General features: G+C 42.4%; 1 protein-coding gene across 1 annotated transcript in view; it reads left to right on the top strand.

The window, feature by feature from the left end:
- The window catches only part of CCDC92 (coiled-coil domain containing 92), a 75,522-nt gene continuing 68,011 nt past the window's right edge, over positions 1-7,511 (top strand). The window contains exon 1 of the mRNA XM_075769947.1: positions 1-1,181. The gene's annotated coding sequence lies outside the window, so the exon portion shown is untranslated. The remainder of the gene's footprint in view (positions 1,182-7,511) is intronic.

The raw sequence follows: 7,511 nt of genomic DNA, 5'->3' as shown, positions 1-7,511 counted from the left end.
GCAAACGTAAATGCTAGTGCAAGGTTCTCCCAGAGCCATCCCCGGGGTTGTTTATCTCCCAGCTCTCTCTGCTACAGCCTGCAGCACTTCCTACAGATGCAACTTGCAACTTGGGTTTTATCTTCTGTCCTTTCTGCAGACAGGCCACAGTCTCACTGTAAAACCCAATCAAAGACAAGATAGGTGGGTTTTTTTCCTAATTTGTAGGTGCTGTTGGTGCTCTGTGGCCCTAAACCAGCACAGCTGGGCCTCATTTACCTAAATTTGACCTCTTCAGAGAGGCCTCTTGAACAGCCTCTCATGGGTAATTCTAGTGCAAAGCTGTAGGTGATCTCCATGCCCATCCAAAGGGTAGGGCCTTCTTTGTGTGTATAATTACACTCCACTTACAAAGAGAGCATATGAAGAAATACAGATACAACTTGGTTTGGACATGCAGTGATGTCTCTGCCACCAAGAGCTTTTGGTCTTGCCCTTTCTTTAAAGCTTGTGTCACCTGAAGCCCCTGGGAGCAGCTCAGCAAAGAAAGCATTACCTGCCTGCCAGAGGAGCTGTGCTGTACCCTGAGGGTTCATGTCCTGCAGGTGTGAAGTATAGGTGTTAGTGGGAGCTGAGTTCCTGCGTGGAAGGTACTTGGCTGTGTGTTGTTTGTTTAAAAACCTGGGTTTGAAGGGGAGTCTCTTCTTTTAAGGCCTACGTTTAGTAGCTGGAGTGCTTCTGAGTGTTTAGGGGGGGACAGAGACTATCTGGAGGCTCAGCAGAAGAGCTGGTGCCCTGTGGCTGGCTCTGGTAAGAGTCTCCCTGGAACCTGTGCTTCTTGGTACTAATCAGACTGGGCTGCCTTCTCTCAGCTCCACCAGCACTGAAGGCTGGACTTAACCAGACCTCATCTCTGGGACTGTGAGAAGGGCAAATCATGTTATTAAAGGGCATTAAAAACTCCAGAAATAATGGATCTAACAGTTTAAAAAAGAAAAGAGTCTGAGCAATGGGTTGCCAGTCCTTCTGAAGGAGTCAGAATTGTGTGAAAGTGTGCGGTTTTGCTGCATGATGTCTGAGAAAACATAAGACTGAGTTGATACCATATAGTAATACCTTTTTCTCCCCTAGAAGATACTTGGCTCTGGGAAGCAACATGGAGGAAATGTCTGACAGATTGCACCATGGAGAGCACTTGCTTGGTAAGTGAACTTAGCAAAGAGTGGTGGGTGTCCTCATAGTGGCTGGTTCTGGGGAGGTTCATCTCTATCAGCTACTGAGTTTGCTCTCTGCATCTCTACTCAGAGCATTTGGCCCAGCATTAAAAGAATTTATCTGTTGTTAATGGAAATTGTTTTTCTGAGTGGCTACCAAGGAGGGACAAAGAAGGAGTTTTCCAAACTCTGCTAGTATTTCAGTGCGTGATTTGGAGCAAAATAGGCTGCCTCGGCGCTTCGATTGATTACTGTTGAATAAAGTGGACTCTTAATGCCTGCCCACAGGGGCATTAAAAAATGTAAAGAGTATTTGTAAATTAAAACACTTGAATGAAAGGCTCTGGTATGTGTAATCGTAGAGTATCACATTAAGTAGGAAGGCAAACTGTCAGGGGAGTTCCTGGCATTACATGGAGCCTAGCTTGTCTCACTTAAATAGATTTAATAAGTTCTGCTAGAATTGAAGAAAGGTTGCATTTAAACATATTTATTTGAATTTACATAAGCATACATCAAAGAGAATATAATCCAGGCTCTCAGTTACTTCAATCTAGTTTTTGATAGTTAATACTTCATCCCTTCCAGCATATCATAAAGTTGCTTTTCATGGTCTCTGAAGAACATAAGGAATTGAGTGAAAGGAGCTGAGCTTGTTACTCTGTGTGCTGTCTGGAGGCTCAAGGTAGAGCTCTGTCTGTGTCTCATTGGTTTTTCCATGTTCATGTTATGTCTAACTCTCCAGGACCCCTAGAAAGACAAATGACAAAGCCTAACAGAAAAGTGATACATTACTTGGCCTTCGCCTTCATGATTAAGCAGTAACCTTGATGAAGGTAGAGGAAGCTGCCACTTTGGGAATAGCTGATCATTCAGTGGTCAGTGCAGGGCTAATCAACCACCTTGCCCCTTTGAGCTGCATTTTATGCTCTTTGTATGTGTGAGAGCAAAAGACATGTGCTATGTACTCGGGGAGCTGGGAGTTATTAATAAGCAGAAGCTGAAAGGGTAGATTTAGATTAGATATTAGGAAAAAAATTCTTCTCTATGAGGGTGGTGAGGCATTGTAACAGGCTGCCCAGAGCAGCTGTGGATGCCCCCTCCCTGGAAGTGTTCGAGGCCAGGTTGGATGGGGCTTTGGGCAACCTGGGCTAGTGGAGGGTGTCCCTGCCCATGGCAGGGGGTCGGAACTAGATGGGCTTTGAGGTCCCTTCCAACCCAAACCGTTCTGTGATTCTATGATCCTTGTAGGGGCTTCCTAGTGTCCCAGGGAAGCTGGGTGCCACAGTGACCCTGGAGCACAGGTATCTGTATGATCACCATCCCCAGCAGCAGGAGGTTCAGTCCAGCAGCCCTGTCCTTGGCTTAAACTGCTAGTGAATGGTGTGAAGCTAAGACTTGCATGTTGGCCTGCCTTAATTAGGGCATTTCCCTCACAAAGGAATATATGGGTCTCTTTCACTGGGAAATGACCAGGGGCCAATAATTTAATCTTCCTGTGTCTCAGTTTCCCAGCTAATAAAACTGGGCTGCTCATCCTGCTACCCTCTACTTACACAAAGCTTTCTCCCTCCTGACAGCAAGCATTATGCTCCAAGAAGCAACCCCTAACACAGCCAACTTGTGCATCTTGGGTGACGTGGTCTTACCCGAAAAGCCAAGAAGAGCCCTTGGCAATCACAGTCAGAACTTAAAGACCAGTCTGTGGTCAGAAACAAGAGCATGTTTTGTTAATACAAGCTACAGCCAACTCTGCCAGCTGTTTCCACACTTTAGCAAGTGTTTCCTACTTAAATAGAGAAAATGGTTGATGGGAACTGAAGCAGACAGAGCCATCCTAGGTAACAGAGAAGAGTTATACCCACAGAGAAGTTGAAAAAGACGCTAGATGTCTCCAATGCAGTATGTACCAAACTGCCAGATGTTTAGGATCCCTTAAGTCATCTAACAGTCCTTTTCAAAGCGATGTTACTCTTGAGTATCATGGTGCTCCTGAAAAAAGCATTAAAGTGAACTAATTTTAGCTTTGAATTATGAGATTTTTCTTCAACAGAAGGTGTCCCTGAGGACATGAGGGTAGATTTTATTTCCAAAATGTTGCCTTTGTATATTTTTAATGGATCATCTGGATGAAGTTCTAATGGCTGGTTCAGACTGTCTGATTTATAGCAACAGCTGTTCACCTTTGTAGATGGGGAGATTCTTGGAGATACAAAACACATTTATGAACTTGATATTCCACACCAAGGGTCAGGTTTTCTTGCCTCATTTTTACACAGGTGTAAATCCAGATTGGTTCCTGTGAAGTCAATGAAATTGCTCTGTGAAAGGCATGGAAATCAGAGTTGCAGGAAATGGCTATCAGTTATTTCTTTCTCCAGTAGACTGAATTGTAGAAGCCACAGCAATTGGAGGTGATTAGGCTTGAGGAGAGTACCTAAGTAGTGATAGGGTGTTCCTGCTGAGTGATGGGGGAAAAAACTAATGCTTGCATGATGCCTGGGGAGTCATTTCTTCATATGGCTGTAAAAGATGGCAACTGGAGACCCCAAAATTAGGAAGTAGAAAAATGAAAGAATAGTGACAGGGGAGATACCTTGGGTGTCCTATTGTAGCTCTTTAATATTTTAATCCCTATATTTCAAAAGGTAGGGTTCCTACTGCTGAAACTTCCTGAAAACACATCTTTAATTTTCAATATTGAAGTCTGGAAAAATAGTTGACCACTCTAGGTTTAAAAAAAAAAAACCAACAACAACAAAAAACAACACCAAACCCCACAGACCAACCTAGTTTCAGGCAGTTGTATCAGCATATTTTTTTCATCTTCAAGTCTTTTTATTATTTTATTTACATTTGGGGGGAAAAAAAAAAAAAGAACAAACCACCACTTCAGAATTCTCCATGACATTTGTTTTGGTTGAGCAGATACTTTTTTTTTTTTTTTTTTGCTTTAAAAATAATAAATGTTTTACAAAAAGAAAAGAAGTTAAGTGCCTCCAGATCCTACACCAGCTTCAACCCAAGCTTATATTTGGGGACTTGCTTATGCTTTCTTAAGACAAAGTGTTGCTGGAGCATTAGTATCCAAATGGACAATCAAGGCCATATAACTTTATTATTACCAAATCTGCTGTGTTTCACACATTCACACTTTCTTCACTTCCAGCTACTCAATCCACCTCTATGTTTTCCATAAAATACTCTTAGAGCTGAGCTGTTGATGTCAGCTCTGATCTAAAATGCTGTGATGATTAAGTGTCCTCCATACTCCACTAAATGGAATAAATAACATTATTAATTCAGTATGCAATTGTCTGGCTTACTACACTGAGCTTAATATTTAATATAATGTAATGGAGCTTTATTTCCAGCTACTGGATTCCTTCCCTTAACTTGCCTCTTCAGTCATCAGGCTGCAAGAGCTTTGCTTAAAATATTGTTCCACCTGAAGTGCAGAGAGGAAATTTCCCACGAAAATTGAGGCATAGATTAGATGTGAGCAACTGTTTTGAGTTCCATGGGGAGGCGCAGAAGCCTCCAGATCATGTCAGTAGTACAGGTGTGGACCATGTTGATGTTATGTCATAACTGTGGTAACTCAGGCTTGCTCCTGAGTGTGTGTAAAGTTTTGATGCTCATTTGGCCTATGGTGGCCACGTAGTCCTGAATTTCTTGAGAAACAAGGACAGAAGGCGTCTGAACTCCACTGACATTAACGTAAACTCCCAGAGGATCTGCTAGATGTAATGCTGTTGCTTTGGATGGATATTTGTCTGGCACAATTATAATGTGTAATCGAAACATGGAGTTAAATCACAGGCCTGGGATTCTTCCCAAACAGAAATCAATGGGGTGAATTCACCCTGGTATCTTTGAAGCAGTCTGGATACAAAGCAAATTGTTCGGAGCAGGCTGCTGCCTGCCAAAACCTGCAGCTTTATTCATCTAAAATATTCCAGCATAAGAAAAGCCAATTCAGGACTATTCTCTGCTTTGTCTGGTTTAGATCTTAAAACTCCTGAGGACAAGGGCTGCCTTGCAATGCCTGACACTGAGGCCTTAATGCTGATCCAACCCATTCAGAGCAGTGATAATGAAGTGAGCTCCTTGAAGTAATTTTGTCTTGTTCTGTAGGCCTGGGCAATAGGCAGTCATCTTGTGTAAGGTTTCAGAGATTTGGCTGATGATGGAGGTTTATAGCCAATTTTACTGCTGGTGAGTTGCTGTTAGCAGGGAACTAATCTGAATGCATGTATATGTGGAAACACAGTTTACATCACCTGGCAAATTTATGCTCAAACTTCTCATCCAATCCAGGGGTAGAAACAGGATGATTTGTATGATCTCTTGGCCAATCACAGGAATTTTATTGGAAAGGTTCAAAATTCCATCTAAAAATCACAGTGTGAAAGGTTTTTTAAAATGCCAGGAAGCTATTTTCAGAGTTGACCTGGATTTGCACAGAACTAGTAATGCAAAGGCAAAAAACAGCTGGAAATGTAAGTGGGAGGAGAACAGGGAAGGTTTCTCAAGGGGATTTTTTTCTTGAAAACAAGAGAGGAATGAGATATTGTTCCTTCAAATATCTGATGAACAAAGAAGGAAAGCACGAACCTGGGAGCTGGCAAGACAGGTCAAGTGTCTGCTGGCACTAGTATGATCCAAACCACTGGGCCTGTTGCAAAAAGGATTTTGCCACTGGTTATCCTGGGATCGGGCTGTGATGTGTGAATTCTCGTGTGTTAGAACATGGCTGAACTGCTTTTCTCTGCTGGGCACCCATGTCTTTGGTCTCAATGCAAATTTGTTCTTAACATGGCTCCACTGGAGCTTTATTCTTTGATAATGGTATTTTAAATATCCTAGGTAAGGTTCTTTATGTGGAGAAAGGAAATTTGAGATGTGTAGCTCTTCTGTATTGCCTTATATTTGTCGCAGAAGATATTAGAAAGCTGGCAGTTTGGCAGCAGGAGTCTGATCAAACCTGTACTCCTAGAAAAATCTCTATCTTCAGTAGGATTGTTTACGGAGGATTCCTGATCAGAATACATAAGGCTACTTCAGACTAGCCCTTGATTGTAATTCAGATACACAGAGAAGTCTCAAGGAAAACTTAAGTACTGCTTCCTTGAAAGGCCTTTTTCCTTTCTGCCTCAGGATTTCTAAACATGCAACATCTTGCCCTGGGATTACAAACTATTGGGTTACACAAATGCTTGCACTGGATGTGTTAGGAGATGGTGTTGGGGATTTTGTTTGGGTTGGTTTTGGGGTTGTTTGGGGTTTTTTTTGCTATCATAATAAAATGCATGTTCACAGCTGTATCCTTTCCATAAAGTGAAATTTTTCTAGTTGTACCAGAGACTCTGTTTTCTGCTGCTATATCGTAATATATCTTAACAGAGTCATTCTCTCAGAAGTAGCTTTGTATTGCTGGTCTCTAGAACTCCAAGAAAATCTATTCTGCAGCCAGCACTAAGGGGTACAGAAATCAATCAGGATTTCAATCCAGGGCATACCTGGGAAGTGTGAGCATGATGCAGCGTTCCTTGTGCATGGCTTGTTCCTTGTAGCAGCTATATTGGACTCTGGAAAAAATAGCATCCATCCTTACTGCCAGCTTTCCACTACTCTTCTCCTGTGCCCCTCTCCACTGCTGTCTGCATTTATAACCCCAAAATGCAGCCAGGGCCAGAATTGTTCCAGAAGTACAATGTGTTCATTTATTGCTTTGGATGAGAGATGGTAAAATGGTGCCACTATTTTCCCAAGTATTGAGAACTTTCCAGCAAGTTCTGGCTGGTTGCTGTGGCAAGGTCAGAGCATTGGCAGAGACAAACTCGAAGATGTCTTGTGCCATTTCTCAATGAGTGTGGTTGGTTGGTTGTCTTCAAAGATTCAGCACTTCCTGCAGAATGGAAATAAGAAGATTTTGTCTAGGAAACATCCAAATGCCTTTTCATTTTGGCCTTTGTGAAACCTTTTGAAGTCTTCCAGCTGAAAAACGGAAAGCTCCCCAGGCTTGAGTATTTGTATTTGTTGGTACTTCACAACAGCTGAGGGCTAAAAAGGACAAGAAAGTCCTGGGATCTGTGCTAGGAGGGTGCAATAGTAGATGAATCTACAGCAGTGTGTTGCTTTGAGCCCTCCCCTACTGTTCTCCAAAAGAAACTTGATGGCAAATTTGTCTTCCCAGCCACGAATGAGAAAATGCACTACTTCATGATGCCTGTACTTTATAGTAACTTTACTGCAGTTGGTCAGGTTAATTCATCTTGGCCATGGCTTTTTTTAATGCTCCCTGGTACATATTCC

This window comes from Balearica regulorum, chromosome 17, assembly GCF_011004875.1.
Source record: "Balearica regulorum gibbericeps isolate bBalReg1 chromosome 17, bBalReg1.pri, whole genome shotgun sequence".
Classification (NCBI taxonomy): Eukaryota; Metazoa; Chordata; class Aves; order Gruiformes; family Gruidae; genus Balearica; species Balearica regulorum.
Note: the sequence above shows the minus strand (reverse complement) of the source record. Positions and strands in the feature narration are given on the sequence as shown.